Genomic DNA, 23789 nt, shown 5'->3' on the forward strand with positions numbered 1-23789 from the left:
AAACCGTCAGACACACACACCTGCACACAAAGACGCTCAGAAACAAACCCACAAACACAATCACACACAATAACACACTCGTACACACACTCCCACTCTCACTCCCACTCCCACTTACACACACACACACTCACACACACACATATATTAACCACAATAGCCCTCAAAAAGAAACACCTACACTCAAACGCTCACACACACTCTCACACACCCACACAAATTCACGAAGACTGAGACACTGTTTCACACACTCACACACATACACACAGACACGTTCACTCACATTCTCACAAACAATCACAAAATCTCAGACACAATCACACACCCGTATTCTCACTCACACACACAAACACTCACACAACTACACTCTCACAAACACACTCACACATTCACACACCTACACACAGAAACAACCACATTCACACAAACAATTGCACACACACAATTACGCTCCTACACGTAGACACACACACATATAGGCACACAATCATACTCACACACAATCACACACACTCACACACAATCGCACACTTATATACACACTCACACAATCACTCCCACTCACACAAATGAAATTTCACAAAGAAACACACTCACACCCACACACACTCACAGACTCATTCGCACTCACACACTCACACACTGCTGCACTCACTCATCTACACACACAGAGACACCAACACACATTCTCAGAATGTCTCAAACACACACTCTCACACACTGCCACAAGCTCTCGCACACCTACTCACACACCAACACACACAGATTCACATGCACTCACACACACACTCACACAATGTCACACACACACTCACACACCTACACACAGAAACACCCACATATTCACACTGTCAGGCACAAACATGCACACACACACAGTCACCCACTCATATACACATTCACTCACTCACTCCCACTCACACACCTGCACTCTCACAAACACCCTAACACACTCTCACCCTTACTCACAGACACACACACACTCAGACAGAAATGCACTCCCACATAGACCCACACAATGTCACACACAGACCTAAACAAAAACACACTCACACACACACAAACACAATGACACACACACATATACATATTCACACACTCATTCCCAATCACACTTACACTCTCACAAACTCACACACACACACAGACACATGAGCAGTCACGCACATTGACACAGTGCCATAAAGAGTCACACACCTACACACATGTAGACACACCCACAAACACACAGACACACAGACTCACACGCATTCACACTCACAATCACCCGGTCACACACACTCACACACCTACTCACACAAACACAGACACACACGCACTAACTCTGAAACACTGTCAAACACACTCGCACTCCTACACACTCAAACAAACCAACACACAAACACAGGCTCACATGCAATCACAAACACACTCACAAATAGTCACACACTCTCACCTGCACACACAGACACACTCACACCCACTCAGACAAAAACACTCACACACAATCACACACTCGTATACACACTCTCTCCCACTAACACACCTACACACACACAAACAAACGCATCATCAAACACACATACACTCACATGCAGAAATCACACAGGCACTCAGACACTCCTACACTCACACACACTGTCACACACACTCACAAACACACGCAATCACACAGATTTCGGCACAATCACACACCTACACACACAGACTCACTCACACACATTCTCACACACAATCACCCAATCGTATACACATTCACACACTCACTCCCACTCACACAACTACACACACACACTCTCACAGTCACATGCACTCACACCCACACTAAAACTGTCAGACACACACACCTGCACACAAAGCTCAGAAACTCAACCACAAACACAATCACACACAATAACACACTTGTACACACACTCCCACTCTCACTCCCACTCATACTTACACACACACACACTCACACACACACATATATTAACCACAAAGTCCCTCAAAAAGAAATACCTACACTCAAACGCTCACACACACTCTCACAAACCCACACTAAATCACGAAGACTGAGACACTGTTTAACACACTCACACACGTACACACAGACACATTCACTCCCATTCTCACACCCAATCACAAAAACTCAGACACAATCACACACCCGTATACACACTCACACACACACAAACACTCACACAACTACACTCTCACAAACACACTCACACATTCACACACCTACACACAGAAGCACCCACATTCTCACACACATTTGCACACACACAATTACGCACCTACACATAGACACACACACATATAGGCACACACACATACTCACAATCACACACACTCACACACAATCGCACACTTATATACACACTCACACAATCACTCCCACTCACACAACTAGAATTTCACAAAGAAACACACTCACACCCACACACATTCCCACTCACACACTCACACACTGCTGCACTCACACATCTACACACACAGAGCCACCAACACACAATCACAGAATGTCACAAACACACACACTCACACACTGCCACAAGCTCTCGCACACCTACTCACACACCAACACTCACAGATTCACATGCACTCACACACACTCACACAATGTCACACACACACTCACACACCTACACACAGAAACACCCACATATTCAGACTGTCAGGCAACACACATGCAAACACACTGTCACCCACTCATATACACATTCACTCACTCACTCCCACTCACACACCTGCACTCTCACAAACACCCTAACACAGTCTCACACTTACACACAGACACACACACACTCAGACAGAAATGCACTCCCACATAGACTCACACAATGTCACACACACACCTAAACAAAAACACACTCACACACACAAACACAATGACACACTCATATACACACTCACACACTCATTCCCAATCTCACCTACACTCTCACAAACTCACACACACGCAGACACATGCGCAATCACGCACATTGACACAGTGCTATAAACAGTCACACACCTACACACATATAGACACACCCACAAACACACAGACACACAGAGTCACACGCATTCACACACACAATCACACTGTCACACACACACACACCTAATCACACAAACACTTACAGACACACACGCACTAACACTCAAACACTGTCATACCCACTCGCACACCAACACACAAACAAAACAGCACACAAACACAGTCTCACATGCAATCACAAACACACTCACAAATAGTCACACACTCACCTGCACTCACAGACACACTCACACCCACTCACAGACAAAAACACTCACACACAATCACACACTCGTATACACACTCTCTCCCAATAACACACCTACACACACAAAAAAACGCATCATCAAACACACACACTCACATACAGAAATCACACAGGCACTCAGACAAACCTACACTCACACACACTGTCACACACACTCACAAACACACGCAATCACACAGATATTGGCACAATCACAAACCTACACACACAGACTCACTCACACACATTCTCACACACAATCACACACACACACAATCACCCAATCGTATACACATTCACACACTCACTCCCACTCACACAACTACACACACACACTCTCACAGTCACATGCACTCACACCCACACTAAAACTGTCAGACACACACACCTGCACACAGACGCTCAGAAACTCAACCACAAACACAATCACACACAATAACACACTCGTACACACACTCCCACTCTCACTCACACTCACACTTACACACACACACACTCACACACACACATATATTAACCACAAAGGCCCTCAAAAAGAAACACCTACACTCAAACGCTCACACACACTCTCACAAACCCACACAAAATCACGAAGACTGAGACACTGTTTCACACACTCACACACATACACACAGACACATTCACTCACATTCTCACACACAATCACAAAAACTCAGACACAATCACACACCCGTATACACACTCACACACACACCAACACTCACACAACTACACTCTCACAAACGCACTCACACATTCACACACCTACACACAGAAGCCCCCACATTCTCACACACATTTGTACACACACAATTACGCACCTACACATAGACACACACACATACTCACACACAATCACACACACTCACACACAAACGCCCACTTATATACACACTCACACAATCACTCCCACTCACACAACTAGAATTTCAAAAAGTAACACACTCACACCCACACACACTCACAGACACATTCCCACTCACACACTCACACACTGCTGCACTCACACATCTACACACACCGAGACACCAACACACAATCAGAGAATGTCACAAACACACACACTCACACACTGCCACAAGCTCTCGCACACCTACTCACACACCAACACACACAGATTCACATGCACTCACACACACTCACACAATGTCACACACACACTCACACACCTACACACAGAAACACCCACATATTCAGACTGTCAGGCAACACACATGCACACACACACAGTCACCCACTCATATACACATTCACTCACTCACTCCCACTCACACACCTGCACTCTCACAAACACCCTAACACACTCTCACACTTACACACAGACACACACACACTCAGACAGAAATGCACTCCCACATAGACTCACACAATGTCACACTCAGACCTAAACAAAAACACACTCACACACACACAAACACAATGACACACTCATATACATACTCACACACTCATTCCCAATCACACTGACACTCTCACCAACTCACACACACACACACAGACACATGAGCACTCACGCGCATTGACACAGTGCCATAAACAGTCACACACCTGCACACATGTAGACACACCCACAAACACACAGACACACAGACTCACCCTCATTCACACACACAATCACCCGGTCACACACACTCACTCACCTACTCACACAAACACTTACAGACACACACGCACTCACACTTAAACCCTGTCAAACACACTCGCACACCTACACACACAAACAAACCAACACACAAACACAGGCTCACATTCAATCACAAACACACTCACAAATACTGACACACTCACACCTGCACACACAGACACACTCACACCCACTCACAGACATAAACACTCACACACATTCACACACTCGTATACACACACTCTCCCACTAACACACCTACACACACAAAAAAAACGCATCATCAAACACACACACACTCACATACAGAAATCACACAGGCACTCAGACACTCCTACACTCACACACACTGTCACACACACTCACAAAAACACGCAATCACATAGATTTCGGCACAATCACACACCTACACACACAGACTCACTCACACACATTCTCACACACAATCACACACACACACAATCACAGAATCGTGAACACATTCACACACTCACTCCCACTCACACAACTACACACACACTCTCACAGTCTCATGCACTCACACCCACACTAAACCGTCAGACACACACACCTGCACACAAATCTCAGAAACTCACCCACAAACACAATCACACACAATAACACACTTGTACACACACTTCCACTCTCACTCACACTCACACTTACACACACACACACTCACACACACACATATATTAACCACAAAAGCCCTCAAAAAGAAACACCTACACTCAAACGCTCACACACACTCTCACACACCCACACAAAATCACGAAGACTGAGACACTGTTTCACACATTCACACACATACACACAGACACCTTCACTCACATTCTCACACACAGTCACAAAAACTCAGACACAATCACACACCGTATACACACTCACACACACACAAACACTCACACAACTTCACTCTCACAAACACACTCACACATTCACAGACCTACACACAGAAGCACCCACATTCTCACACACACAATTACGCACCTACACATAGACACACACACATATAGTTACACACACATACACACAATCACACAAACTCACACACAAACGCACACTTATATACACACACACAATCACTCCCACACACACAACTAGAATTTCAAAAAAAACACACTCACACCCACACACACTCACAGACACATTCCCACTCACACACTCACACAGTGCTGCACTCACACATCTACACACACAGAGACACCAACACACAATCTCCGAATGTCACAAACACACACACTCACACACTGCCACAAGCTCTCGCACACCTTTTCACACACCAACACACACAGATTCACATGCACTCACACACACTCACACAATGTCACACACACACTCACACAATGTCACACACACACTCACACACCTACACACAGAAACACCCACATATTCAGATTGTCAGGCTCACACATGCACACACACAGTCACCCACTCATATACACATTCACTCACTCACACCCACTCACACACCTGCACTCTCACAAACACCCTAACACACTCTCACACTTACACATAGACACACACACACTCAGACAGAAATGCACTCCCACATAGACTCACACAATGTCACACACACACCTAAACAAAAACACACTCACACACACACACAAACACAATGACACACTCATATACACACTCACACACTCATTCCCAATCACACCTACACACTCACAAACACACACACAGACACAGACACATGAGCACTCAAGCACATTGACACAGTGCCATAAAGACTCACACACCTACACACATATAGACACACATCACAAACACACAGACACACAGACTCACACGCACTCACACACACAATCACACTGTCACACACACTCACACACCTACTCACACAAACACTTACAGACACACACGCACTAACACTCACTCAAACACTGTCAAACACACTCGCACCCCTACACACACAAACAAAACAACACACAAACACAGGCTCACATGCAATCACACACACACTCACAAATAGTCACACACTCTCACCTGCACTCACAGACACACTCACACCCATTCACAGACAAAATCACTCACACACAATCACACACTCATATACACACACTCTCCCACTAACACACCTACACACACCCTAACAAACGCATCATCAAACACACACACACTCACATACAGAAATCACAGAGGCACTCAGACACTCCTACACTCACACACACTGTCACACACACTCACAAACACACGCAATCACACAGATTTCGGCACAATCACACACCTACACACACAGACTCACTCACACACATTCTCACACACAATCACACACACACAATCACCCAATCGTATACACATTCACACACTCACTCCCACTCACACAACTACACACACACACACTCACAGAGTCACATGCACTCACACCCACACTGAAACAGTCAGACACACACACATGCACACAAAGACGCTCAGAAACTCAACCACAAACACAATCACACACAATAACACACTCGTACACACACTCCCACTCTCACTCCCACTCACACTTACACACACACACACTCACACACACACACATATATTAACCACAAAGGCCCTCAAAAAGAAACACCTACACTCAAACGCTCACACACACTCTCACACACCCACACAAAATCACGAAGACTGATACACAGTTTCACACACTCACACACATACACACAGACACATTCACTCACATTCTCACACACAATGACAAAAGCTCCGACACAATCACACACCCGTTTACACACTCACACACACAAACACTCACACAACTACACACTCACAAACACACACATTCACAAACGTACACACAGAATCACCCACATTTTCACACACAATTGCACACACACAATTACGCACCTACACATAGACGCACACACATATAGGCACACACACATAATCACACACAATCACACACACTCCCACACAATCACACACTTATATACACACTCACACATTCACTCCCACTCACACAACATAAATTTCACAAAGATACACACTCACACCAACACACACTCACAGACCCATTCGCACTCACACACTCACACACTGCTGCACTCACTCATCTACACACACAGAGACACCAACACACATTCTCAGAATGTCTCAAACACACACTCTCACACACTGCCACAACTCTCGCACACATACTCACGCACCAACACACACAGATACACATGCACTCACACACACACTCACACAATGTCACACACACACTCACACACCTACACACAGAAACACCCACATATTCAGACTGTCAGGCACACACATGCACACACACACTGTCACCCACTCATATACACATTCACTCACTCACTCCCACTCACACACCTGCACTCTCACAAACACCCAAACACACTCCCACCGTTACTCATAGACACACACACACTCAGACAGAAATGCACTCCCACATAGACTCACACAATGTCACACACAGACCTAAACAAAAACACACTCACACACACACAAACACAATGACACACTCATATACATACTCACACACTCATTCCCAATTACACTTACACTCTCACAAACTCACACACACACAGACACATGAGCACTCACGCACATTGACACAGTGCCATAAACAGTCACACACCTACACACATGTAGACACACCCACAAACACACAGACACAAAGACTCACACGCATTCACACTCACAATCACCCGGTCACACACACTCACACACCTACTCACACAAACACTTACAGACACACACGCAATAACACTGAAACACTTTCAAACACACTCGCACACCTACACACACAAACAAACAAAAACACAAACACAGGCTCACATGCAATCACAAGCACACTCACAAATAGTGACACACTCTCACCTGCACACACAGACACACTCACACCCACTCACAGACATAAACACTCACACACAATCACACACTCGTATACACACTCTCTCCCACTAACTCACCTACACACACAAAAAAAAACGCATCATCAAACACACACACTCACATACAGAAATCACAGAGGCACTCAGACACTCCTACACTCACACACACTGTCACACACACTCACAAACACACGCAATCACACAGATTTCGGCACAAACACACACCTACACACACAGACTCACTCACACACATTCTCACACACAATCACACACACACACAATCACCCAATCGTATACACATTCACACACTCACTCCCACTCACACACCTACACACACACACTCTCACAGAGTCACATGCACTCACACCCACACTAAAACTCTCAGACACTCACACCTGCACACAGACGCTCAGAAACTCAACCACAAACACAATCACACACAATAACACACTCGTACACACACTCCCACTCTCACTCACACTCACACTTACACACACACACACACTCACACACACACATATATTAACCACAAAGGCCCTCAAAAAGAAACACCTACACTCAAACGCTCACACACACTCTCACAAACCCACACTAAATCACGAAGACTGAGACACTGTTTAACACACTCACACACGTACACACAGACACATTCACTCCCATTCTCACACACAATCACAAAAACTCAGACACAATCACAAACCCGTATACACACTCACACACACACAAACACTCACACAACTACACTCTCCATACACACTCACACATTCACACACCTACACACAGAATCACCCACATTTTCACACACAATTGCACACACACAATTACGCAACTACACATAGATACACACACATATAGACACACACACGTACTCACACACAATCGCACACTTATATACACACTCACACAATCAGTCCCACTCACACAGCTAGAATTTCACAAAGAAACACACTCACACCCACACACATTCCCACTCACACACTCACACACTGCTGCACTCACACATCTACACACACAGAGCCACCAACACACAATCACAGAATGTCACAAACACACACACTCACACACTGCCACAAGCTCTCGCACACCTACTCACACACCAACACTCACAGATTCACATGCACTCACACACACTCACACAATGTCACACACACACTCACACACCTACACACAGAAACACCCACATATTCAGACTGTCAGGCAACACACATGCAAACACACTGTCACCCACTCATATACACATTCACTCACTCACTCCCACTCACACACCTGCACTCTCACAAACACCCTAACACAGTCTCACACTTACACACAGACACACACACTCAGACAGAAATGCACTCCCACATAGACTCACACAATGTCACACACACACCTAAACAAAAACACACTCACACACACAAACACAATGACACACTCATATACACACTCACACACTCATTCCCAATCTCACCTACACTCTCACAAACTCACACACACGCAGACACATGCGCAATCACGCACATTGACACAGTGCTATAAACAGTCACACACCTACACACATATAGACACACCCACAAACACACAGACACACAGAGTCACACGCATTCACACACACAATCACACTGTCACACACACACACACCTAATCACACAAACACTTACAGACACACACGCACTAACACTCAAACACTGTCAAACCCACTCGCACACCAACACACAAACAAAACAGCACACAAACACAGTCTCACATGCAATCACAAACACACTCACAAATAGTCACACACTCACCTGCACTCACAGACACACTCACACCCACTCACAGACAAAAACACTCACACACAATCAAACACTAGTATACACACTCACTCCCACTAACACACCTACACACACACAAACGCATCATCAAACACACACACACTCACATACAGAAATCACACAGGCACTCAGACACTCCTACATTCACACACACTGTCACACACACTCACAAACACACGCAATCACACAGATTTCGGCACAATCACACACCTACACACACAGAATCACTCACACACATTCTCACACACAATCACACACACACACAATCACCCAATCGTATACACATTCACACACTCACTCCCACTCACACAACTACACACACACACTCTCACAGAGTCACATGCACTCACACCCACACTAAAACACTCAGACTCTCACACCTGCACACAGACGCACAGAAACTCAACCACAAACACAATCACACACAATAACACACTCGTACACACACTCCCACTCTCACACACACTCACACTTACACACACACACTCACACACACACATATATTAACCACAAAGCCCTCAAAAAGAAACACCTACACTCAAACGCTCACACACACTCTCACACACCCACACAAAATCACGAAGACTGAGACACTGTTTCACACACTCACACACGTACACACAGACACATTCACTCACATTCTCACACACAATCACAAAACTCAGACACAATCACACACCCGTATACACACTCACACACACACAAACACTCACACAACTACACTCTCACAAACACTCACACATTCACACACCTACACACAGAAACAACCACATTCTCACACACAATTGCACACACACAATTACGCACCTACATATAGACACACACATATAGACACACACTAACACACAATCACACACACTCACACACAATCGCACACTTATATACACACTCACACATTCACTCCCACTCACACATCTAGAATTTCACAAAGAAACACACTCACACCCACACACACTCACAGACCCATTCGCACTCACACACTCACACACTGCTGCACTCACTCATCTACACACACAGAGACACCAACACACATTCTCAGAATGTCTCAAACACACACTCTCACACACTGCCACAAGCTCTCGCACACCTACTAACACACAAACACACACAGATTCACATGCACTCACAAACACTCACACAATGTCACACACACACTCACACAATGTCACACACACACTCACACACCTACACACAGAAACACCAACATATTCAGACTGTCAGGCACACACATGCACACACACACAGTCACCCACTCATATACACATTCACTCACTCACTCCCACTCACACCCCTGCACTCTCACAAACACCCTAACACACTCTCACACTTACACACAGACACACACTCTCAGACAGAAATGCAATCCCACATAGACTCACACAATGTCACACACACATCTAAACAAAAACACACTCACACACACACAAACACAATGACACTCTCATATACACACTCACACACTCATTCCCAATCACACCTACACTCTCACAAACACACACACACAGACACATGAGCACTCACGCATATTAACACAGTGCCATAAACTGTCACACACCTACACACATGTAGACACACCCACAAACACACATACACACAGACTCACACGCATTCACACACACAATAACCCGGTCACACACACTCACACAACTAGAATTTCACAAAGAAACACACTCACAACCACACACACTCACAGACTCATTCACACTCACTCACTCACACACAATCACCCAATCGTATACACATTCACACACTCACTCCCACTCACACAACTACACACACACACTCTCACAGAGTCACATGCACTCACACCCACACTAAAACCGTCAGACACACACACCTGCACACAAAGACGCTCAGAAACAAACCCACAAACACAATCACACACAATAACACACTCGTACACACACTCCCACTCTCACTCCCACTCCCACTTACACACACACACACTCACACACACACATATATTAACCACAATAGCCCTCAAAAAGAAACACCTACACTCAAACGCTCACACACACTCTCACACACCCACACAAATTCACGAAGACTGAGACACTGTTTCACACACTCACACACATACACACAGACACGTTCACTCACATTCTCACAAACAATCACAAAATCTCAGACACAATCACACACCCGTATTCTCACTCACACACACAAACACTCACACAACTACACTCTCACAAACACACTCACACATTCACACACCTACACACAGAAACAACCACATTCACACAAACAATTGCACACACACAATTACGCTCCTACACATAGACACACACATATAGGCACACAATCATACTCACACACAATCACACACACTCACACACAATCGCACACTTATATACACACTCACACAATCACTCCCACTCACACAAATGAAATTTCACAAAGAAACACACTCACACCCACACACACTCACAGACTCATTCGCACTCACACACTCACACACTGCTGCACTCACTCAACTACACACACAGAGACACCAACACACATTCTCAGAATGTCTCAAACACACACTCTCACACACTGCCACAAGCTCTCGCACACCTACTCACACACCAACACACACAGATTCACATGCACTCACACACACACTCACACAATGTCACACACACACTCACACACCTACACAGAGAAACACCCACATATTCACACTGTCAGGCACAAACATGCACACACACACAGTCACCCACTCATATACACATTCACTCACTCACTCCCACTCACACACCTGCACTCTCACAAACACCCTAACACACTCTCACCCTTACTCACAGACACACACACACTCAGACAGAAATGCACTCCCACATAGACCCACACAATGTCACACACAGACCTAAACAAAAACACACTCACACACACACAAACACAATGACACACACACATATACATATTCACACACTCATTCCCAATCACACTTACACTCTCACAAACTCACACACACACACAGACACATGAGCACTCACGCACATTGACACAGTGCCATAAAGAGTCACACACCTACACACATGTAGACACACCCACAAACACACAGACACACAGACTCACACGCATTCACACTCACAATCACCCGGTCACACACACTCACACACCTACTCACACAAACACAGACACACACGCACTAACTCTGAAACACTGTCAAACACACTCGCACTCCTACACACTCAAACAAACCAACACACAAACACAGGCTCACATGCAATCACAAACACACTCACAAATAGTCACACACTCTCACCTGCACACACAGACACACTCACACCCACTCAGACAAAAACACTCACACACAATCACACACTCGTATACACACTCTCTCCCACTAACACACCTACACACACACAAACAAACGCATCATCAAACACACATACACTCACATGCAGAAATCACACAGGCACTCAGACACTCCTACACTCACACACACTGTCACACACACTCACAAACACACGCAATCACACAGATTTCGGCACAATCACACACCTACACACACAGACTCACTCACACACATTCTCACACACAATCACACACACACACAATCACCCAATCGTATACACATTCACACACTCACTCCCACTCACACAACTACACACACACACTCTCACAGTCACATGCACTCACACCCACACTAAAACTGTCAGACACACACACCTGCACACAAAGCTCAGAAACTCAACCACAAACACAATCACACACAATAACACACTTGTACACACACTCCCACTCTCACTCCCACTCATACTTACACACACACACTCACACACACACATATATTAACCACAAAGTCCCTCAAAAAGAAATACCTACACTCAAACGCTCACACACACTCTCACAAACCCACACTAAATCACGAAGACTGAGACACTGTTTAACACACTCACACACGTACACACAGACACATTCACTCCCATTCTCACACCCAATCACAAAAACTCAGACACAATCACACACCCGTATACACACTCACACACACACAAACACTCACACAACTACACTCTCCATACACACTCACACATTCACACACCTACACACAGAATCACCCACATTTTCACACACAATTGCACACACACAATTACGCAACTACACATAGATACACACACATATAGACACACACACGTACTCACACACAATCGCACACTTATATACACACTCACACAATCAGTCCCACTCACACAGCTAGAATTTCACAAAGAAACACACTCACACCCACACACATTCCCACTCACACACTCACACACTGCTGCACTCACACATCTACACACACAGAGCCACCAACACACAATCACAGAATGTCACAAACACACACACTCACACACTGCCACAAGCTCTCGCACACCTACTCACACACCAACACTCACAGATTCACATGCACTCACACACACTCACACAATGTCACACACACACTCACACACCTACACACAGAAACACCCACATATTCAGACTGTCAGGCAACACACATGCAAACACACTGTCACCCACTCATATACACATTCACTCACTCACTCCCACTCACACACCTGCACTCTCACAAACACCCTAACACAGTCTCACACTTACACACAGACACACACACACTCAGACAGAAATGCACTCCCACATAGACTCACACAATGTCACACACACACCTAAACAAAAACACACTCACACACACAAACACAATGACACACTCATATACACACTCACACACTCATTCCCAATCTCACCTACACTCTCACAAACTCACACACACGCAGACACATGCGCAATCACGCACATTGACACAGTGCTATAAACAGTCACACACCTACACACATATAGACACACCCACAAACACACAGACACACAGAGTCACACGCATTCACACACACAATCACACTGTCACACACACACACACCTAATCACACAAACACTTACAGACACACACGCACTAACACTCAAACACTGTCAAACCCACTCGCACACCAACACACAAACAAAACAGCACACAAACACAGTCTCACATGCAATCACAAACACACTCACAAATAGTCACACACTCACCTGCACTCACAGACACACTCACACCCACTCACAGACAAAAACACTCACACACAATCACACACTCGTATACACACTCTCTCCCACTAACACACTTACACACACAAAAAAACGCATCATCAAACACACACACTCACATACAGAAATCACACAGGCACTCAGACAATCCTACACTCACACACACTGTCACACACACTCACAAACACACGCAATCACACAGATATTGGCACAATCACAAACCTACACACACAGACTCACTCACACACATTCTCACACACAATCACACACACACACAATCACCCAATCGTATACACATTCACACACTCACTCCCACTCACACAACTACACACACACACTCTCACAGTCACATGCACTCACACCCACACTAAAACTGTCAGACACACACACCTGCACACAGACGCTCAGAAACTCAACCACAAACACAATCACACACAATAACACACTCGTACACACACTCCCACTCTCACTCACACTCACACTTACACACACACACACTCACACACACACATATATTAACCACAAAGGCCCTCAAAAAGAAACACCTACACTCAAACGCTCACACACACTCTCACAAACCCACACAAAATCACGAAGACTGAGACACTGTTTCACACACTCACACACATACACACAGACACATTCACTCACATTCTCACACACAATCACAAAAACTCAGACACAATCACACACCCGTATACACACTCACACACACACAAACACTCACACAACTACACTCTCACAAACGCACTCACACATTCACACACCTACACACAGAAGCCCCCACATTCTCACACACATTTGTACACACACAATTACGCACCTACACATAGACACACACACATACTCACACACAATCACACACACTCACACACAAACGCCCACTTATATACACACTCACACAATCACTCCCACTCACACAACTAGAATTTCAAAAAGTAACACACTCACACCCACACACACTCACAGACACATTCCCACTCACACACTCACACACTGCTGCACTCACACATCTACACACACCGAGACACCAACACACAATCAGAGAATGTCACAAACACACACACTCACACACTGCCACAAGCTCTCGCACACCTACTCACACACCAACACACACAGATTCACATGCACTCACACACACTCACACAATGTCACACACACACTCACACACCTACACACAGAAACACCCACATATTCAGACTGTCAGGCAACACACATGCACACACACACAGTCACCCACTCATATACACATTCACTCACTCACTCCCACTCACACACCTGCACTCTCACAAACACCCTAACACACTCTCACACTTACACACAGACACACACACACTCAGACAGAAATGCACTCCCACATAGACTCACACAATGTCACACTCAGACCTAAACAAAAACACACTCACACACACACAAACACAATGACACACTCATATACATACTCACACACTCATTCCCAATCACACTGACACTCTCACCAACTCACACACACACACACAGACACATGAGCACTCACGCGCATTGACACAGTGCCATAAACAGTCACACACCTGCACACATGTAGACACACCCACAAACACACAGACACACAGACTCACCCTCATTCACTCACACAATCACCCGGTCACACACACTCACTCACCTACTCACACAAACACTTACAGACACACACGCACTCACACTTAAACCCTGTCAAACACACTCGCACACCTACACACACAAACAAACCAACACACAAACACAGGCTCACATTCAATCACAAACACACTCACAAATACTGACACACTCACACCTGCACACACAGACACACTCACACCCACTCACAGACATAAACACTCACACACATTCACACACTCGTATACACACACTCTCCCACTAACACACCTACACACACAAAAAAAACGCATCATCAAACACACACACACTCACATACAGAAATCACACAGGCACTCAGACACTCCTACACTCACACACACTGTCACACACACTCACAAAAACACGCAATCACATAGATTTCGGCACAATCACACACCTACACACACAGACTCACTCACACACATTCTCACACACAATCACACACACACACAATCACAGAATCGTGAACACATTCACACACTCACTCCCACTCACACAACTACACACACACTCTCACAGTCTCATGCACTCACACCCACACTAAACCGTCAGACACACACACCTGCACACAAATCTCAGAAACTCACCCACAAACACAATCACACACAATAACACACTTGTACACACACTTCCACTCTCACTCACACTCACACTTACACACACACACACTCACACACACACATATATTAACCACAAAAGCCCTCAAAAAGAAACACCTACACTCAAACGCTCACACACACTCTCACACACCCACACAAAATCACGAAGACTGAGACACTGTTTCACACATTCACACACATACACACAGACACCTTCACTCACATTCTCACACACAGTCACAAAAACTCAGACACAATCACACACCGTATACACACTCACACACACACAAACACTCACACAACTTCACTCTCACAAACACACTCACACATTCACAGACCTACACACAGAAGCACCCACATTCTCACACACACAATTACGCACCTACACATAGACACACACACATATAGTTACACACACATACACACAATCACACAAACTCACACACAAACGCACACTTATATACACACACACAATCACTCCCACACACACAACTAGAATTTCAAAAAAAACACACTCACACCCACACACACTCACAGACACATTCCCACTCACACACTCACACAGTGCTGCACTCACACATCTACACACACAGAGACACCAACACACAATCTCCGAATGTCACAAACACACACACTCACACACTGCCACAAGCTCTCGCACACCTTTTCACACACCAACACACACAGATTCACATGCACTCACACACACTCACACAATGTCACACACACACTCACACAATGTCACACACACACTCACACACCTACACACAGAAACACCCACATATTCAGATTGTCAGGCTCACACATGCACACACACAGTCACCCACTCATATACACATTCACTCACTCACACCCACTCACACACCTGCACTCTCACAAACACCCTAACACACTCTCACACTTACACATAGACACACACACACTCAGACAGAAATGCACTCCCACATAGACTCACACAATGTCACACACACACCTAAACAAAAACACACTCACACACACACACAAACACAATGACACACTCATATACACACTCACACACTCATTCCCAATCACACCTACACACTCACAAACACACACACAGACACAGACACATGAGCACTCAAGCACATTGACACAGTGCCATAAAGACTCACACACCTACACACATATAGACACACATCACAAACACACAGACACACAGACTCACACGCACTCACACACACAATCACACTGTCACACACACTCACACACCTACTCACACAAACACTTACAGACACACACGCACTAACACTCACTCAAACACTGTCAAACACACTCGCACCCCTACACACACAAACAAAACAACACACAAACACAGGCTCACATGCAATCACACACACACTCACAAATAGTCACACACTCTCACCTGCACTCACAGACACACTCACACCCATTCACAGACAAAATCACTCACACACAATCACACACTCATATACACACACTCTCCCACTAACACACCTACACACACCCTAACAAACGCATCATCAAACACACACACACTCACATACAGAAATCACAGAGGCACTCAGACACTCCTACACTCACACACACTGTCACACACACTCACAAACACACGCAATCACACAGATTTCGGCACAATCACACACCTACACACACAGACTCACTCACACACATTCTCACACACAATCACACACACACAATCACCCAATCGTATACACATTCACACACTCACTCCCACTCACACAACTACACACACACACACTCACAGAGTCACATGCACTCACACCCACACTGAAACAGTCAGACACACACACATGCACACAAAGACGCTCAGAAACTCAACCACAAACACAATCACACACAATAACACACTCGTACACACACTCCCACTCTCACTCCCACTCACACTTACACACACACACACTCACACACACACACATATATTAACCACAAAGGCCCTCAAAAAGAAACACCTACACTCAAACGCTCACACACACTCTCACACACCCACACAAAATCACGAAGACTGATACACAGTTTCACACACTCACACACATACACACAGACACATTCACTCACATTCTCACACACAATGACAAAAGCTCCGACACAATCACACACCCGTTTACACACTCACACACACACAAACACTCACACAACTACACACTCACAATCACACACATTCACAAACGTACACACAGAATCACCCACATTTTCACACACAATTGCACACACACAATTACGCACCTACACATAGACGCACACACATATAGGCACACACACATAATCACACACAATCACACACACTCCCACACAATCACACACTTATATACACACTCACACATTCACTCCCACTCACACAACATAAATTTCACAAAGATACACACTCACACCAACACACACTCACAGACCCATTCGCACTCACACACTCACACACTGCTGCACTCACTCATCTACACACACAGAGACACCAACACACATTCTCAGAATGTCTCAAACACACACTCTCACACACTGCCACAACTCTCGCACACATACTCACGCACCAACACACACAGATACACATGCACTCACACACACACTCACACAATGTCACACACACACTCACACACCTACACACAGAAACACCCACATATTCAGACTGTCAGGCACACACATGCACACACACACTGTCACCCACTCATATACACATTCACTCACTCACTCCCACTCACACACCTGCACTCTCACAAACACCCAAACACACTCCCACCGTTACTCACAGACACACACACACTCAGACAGAAATGCACTCCCACATAGACTCACACAATGTCACACACAGACCTAAACAAAAACACACTCACACACACACAAACACAATGACACACTCATATACATACTCACACACTCATTCCCAATTACACTTACACTCTCACAAACTCACACACACACACAGACACATGAGCACTCACGCACATTGACACAGTGCCATAAACAGTCACACACCTACACACATGTAGACACACCCACAAACACACAGACACAAAGACTCACATGCATTCACACTCACAATCACCCGGTCACACACACTCACACACCTACTCACACAAACACTTACAGACACACACGCAATAACACTGAAACACTTTCAAACACACTCGCACACCTACACACACAAACAAACAAAAACACAAACACAGGCTCACATGCAATCACAAGCACACTCACAAATAGTGACACACTCTCACCTGCACACACAGACACACTCACACCCACTCACAGACATAAACACTCACACACAATCACACACTCGTATACACACTCTCTCCCACTAACTCACCTACACACACAAAAAAAAACGCATCATCAAACACACACACTCACATACAGAAATCACAGAGGCACTCAGACACTCCTACACTCACACACACTGTCACACACACTCACAAACACACGCAATCACACAGATTTCGGCACAAACACACACCTACACACACAGACTCACTCACACACATTCTCACACACAATCACACACACACACAATCACCCAATCGTATACACATTCACACACACACTTCCACACACACAACTACACACACTCACTCTCAGAGTCACATGCACTCACACCCACACTAAAACGGTCAGACACACACACCTGCACCCAAAGACGCTCAGACACTCAACCACAAACACAATCACACTCAATAACACACTCGTACACACAGTCCCACTCTCACTCCCACTCACACTTACACACACACTTTCACACACACACATATAATAACCACAAAGGCACTCAAAAAGACACACCTACACTCAAACGCTCACACACACTCTCACACACCCACACAAAATCACGAAGACTGAAACACTGTTTCACACACTCACACACATACACAGAAACATTCACTCACATTCTCACACACAATCACAAAAACTCAGACACAATCACACACCCGTATACTCACTCACACACACACAAACACTCACACAACTACACTCTCACAAACACGCTCACACATTCACACACCTACACACAGAAACAACCACATTCTCACACACAATTGCACACACACAATTACGCACCTACACATAGACACAAACACATATAGGCACACACACATACTCACACACAATCACACACACTCACACACTATCGCACACTTATATACACACTCACACAATCACTCCAACTCACGCAACTGAAATTTCACAAAGAAACACACTCACACACGCACACACTCACAGACTCATTCGCACTCACACACTCACACACTGCTGCACTCACACATCTACACACACAGAGACACCAACACACATTCACAGAATGTCACAAACAGACACACTCACACACTGCCACAAGCTCTCGCACACCTACTCACACACCAACACACACAGATTCACATGCACTCACACACACTCACACAATGTCACACACACACTCACACAATGTCACACACACACTCACACACCTACACACAGAAACACCCACATATTCAGACAGTCAGGCACACACATGCACACACACACAGTCACCCACTCATATACACATTCACTCACTCACTCCCACTCACACCCCTGCACTCTCACAAACACCCTAACACACTCTCACACTTACACACAGACACACACACACTCAGACAGAAATGCACTCCCACATAGACTCACACAATGTCACACACACACCTAAACAGAAACACACTCACACACACACAAACACAATGACACACTCATATACACACTCACACACTCATTCCCAATCACACCTACACTCTCACAAACTCACACACACACACAGACACATGAGCACTCACGCACATTGACACAGTGCCATAAAAAGTCACACACCTACACACATGTAGACACACCCACAAACACACAGACACACAGACTCACAAGCATTCACACACACAATCACCCGGTCACACACACTCACACACCTACTCACACAAACCAACACACAAACACATGCTCACATGCAAACACAAACACACTCACAAATAGTCACACACTCTCACCTGCACACACAGACACACTCACACCCACTCACAGACAAAAACACTCACACACAATCACACACTCGTATACACACTCTCTCCCACTAACACATCTACACACACACAAATAAACGCATCATCAAACACACACACACTCACATACAGAAATCACACAGGCACTCAGACACTCCTACACTCACACACACTGTCACACACACTCACAAACACACACAATCACGCAGATTTCAGCACAATCAAACACCTACACACACAGAATCACTCACACACATTCTCACACACAATCACACACACACACAATCACCCAATCGTATACACATTCACACACACACTTCCACACACACAACTACACACACTCACTCTCAGAGTCACATGCACTCACACCCACACTAAAACGGTCAGACACACACACCTGCACACATAGACGCTCAGAAACTCCCCCACAAACACAATCACACACAATAACACACACGTACACACACTCCCACTATCACTCCCACTCACACTTACACACACACTCACACACACACATATAATAACCACAAATGCCCTCAAACAGAAACACCTACACTCAAACGCTCACACACTCTCACACACCCACACAAAATCACGAAGACTGAGACACTGTTTCACACACTCACACACATACACACAGACACATTCACTCACATTCTCACACACAATCACAAAAACTCAGACAGAATCACACATCCGTATACACACTCACACACACACAAACACTCACACAACTACACTCTCACAAACACACTCACACATTCACACACCTACACACAGAAACAACCACATTCTCACACACAATTGCACACACACAATTAAGCACCTACACATAGATACACACACATATAGACACACACACATACTCACTCACAATCGCACACTTATATACACACTCACACAATCAGTCCCACTCACACAACTAGAATTTCACAAAGAAACGCACACCCACACACACTCACAGACTCATTCGCACTCACACACTCACACACTGCTGCACTCACACATCTACACACACAGAGACACCAACACACAATCACAGAATGTCAC

Source organism: Manis pentadactyla, chromosome 6 (genome assembly GCF_030020395.1).
Source record: "Manis pentadactyla isolate mManPen7 chromosome 6, mManPen7.hap1, whole genome shotgun sequence".
In the NCBI taxonomy this organism is placed as follows: Eukaryota; Metazoa; Chordata; class Mammalia; order Pholidota; family Manidae; genus Manis; species Manis pentadactyla.